Below are 1,443 nucleotides of genomic sequence, written 5' to 3'. Positions count from 1 at the left end.
TTAAATTTAACCAGAGGAATTTGAATGGATGTACCATTATAAAATGCTTGAAATCCAATCATGAAAAAAAAGAATAAATGTCAAAATGATTACTTTTACAAAATAAAGTTTGGTTGAAAAGGAGCCTCTAACAAAACGAACATGATAAATGGATTGTAAAATCGATATTGCAAATAGACAAAGGAGATTGAAAAAAATGACGATCAACCATAAGAGTACAACATAAATTCTCCATAGTGGATTTTGGAATAGAAACTAAATAATTTCGTTGTCCCATTAACCAAGGATTTAAATCAACTACAAATTATGATTCTATTCGTCAATGAACTTCAGAAAATTTGTCTACTAAAGCTCTACATATATAACCTTTATGTAGAGTTATAAATCAGCTTGAATCAGCCTTGACAAAATTTGATAAATTATGAAGCATTTCAATCTTTTCATCGGTAAGTTCTGAAATAAGAATGAAATTTGAACAACATAATAATAAACAATAAACCAAAACCCCGATTTCTAACTGAATTATTTCGATTGACTCGATAATGGGAAAGATCACTGCCAACATTGCACCGCCTTCACCAACGAATTCCATCTCTCCTAGCGATACTTAACAAATCCGATGTCCTTGGAATAAGAGCGAACGCACTGTCGGCAACAATTAAGACCATAATTCCTAATCAAGCCATGTGGATTGCCACACACCCGACAGGTGCGGGAACCGGGCCCATATTTCTTGGGATGAGAATTCCAGACTGCGGAGTGAGGCATCTTCGATCAAAAAAATAACCCAATTCGACCTCGCAAACTCGTATTAACTGGTATGACTTCGCTCCTTCCTCGCCCTGCCGCTCCTTCTACTTCGCTCCGTTGTATGTAACACTGGATTGTCTTCAAACTCTAATGTAAGTATATGAAGGATGCTCCAACTATTAGAACGCGTTTTATTCCACTTTCACGTCCGCAAAAGCCCTAACTTGGTGCCGTTGCCCCAATTGTAAAAATCGGCAATAGACACCGTGGGGTTGGGTGATCGAATCACACCCCTTCCACCATTCCGCCTTAACCAACAGGCCAACACCATTTTCACTACCAATGTGCCACAACGACATTGTTTGACGCTTTTATCCGTAACTGTGAATATGATTTAAAGTTCTAGCTGACTATACCATTAAATAAAAGTCACAAAAAGATTAAGAATTTCAATCCTGTCTTTCGAACGGGTAATTTAAAACATGGATATTTGGATATTACTACACTACAAAACCGGGTATGGCAACCGGTGGGGAAAACACTGATAAAACATTGTGTTAGCTGAGATTTTGAGTATGCTATCATCAAACCTACGAATGCGGTGATATGTAAGAACCACCAAAAACGCAGCTATCCTATAACTACCAGAAACACAGCTATATAAACCAGGACCGCAACAGTATGCTGGTGGAA

General features: G+C 37.6%; 1 pseudogene; it reads right to left on the bottom strand.

Moving 5' to 3' along the window:
* Positions 1 to 210: 210 nt before the first annotated feature.
* LOC149263893 (small ribosomal subunit protein uS14z/uS14y/uS14x pseudogene) lies at positions 211 to 958 on the bottom strand (annotated as a pseudogene).
* Between the last annotated feature and the right edge of the window lie 485 nt (positions 959 to 1,443).

This window comes from Pinus tabuliformis, chromosome 6, assembly GCF_031772625.1.
Source record: "Pinus tabuliformis cultivar Carrire ecotype Pingquan chromosome 6, CPIR1, whole genome shotgun sequence".
NCBI classification, from domain to species: domain Eukaryota; kingdom Viridiplantae; phylum Streptophyta; class Pinopsida; order Pinales; family Pinaceae; genus Pinus; species Pinus tabuliformis.
Note: the sequence above shows the minus strand (reverse complement) of the source record. Positions and strands in the feature narration are given on the sequence as shown.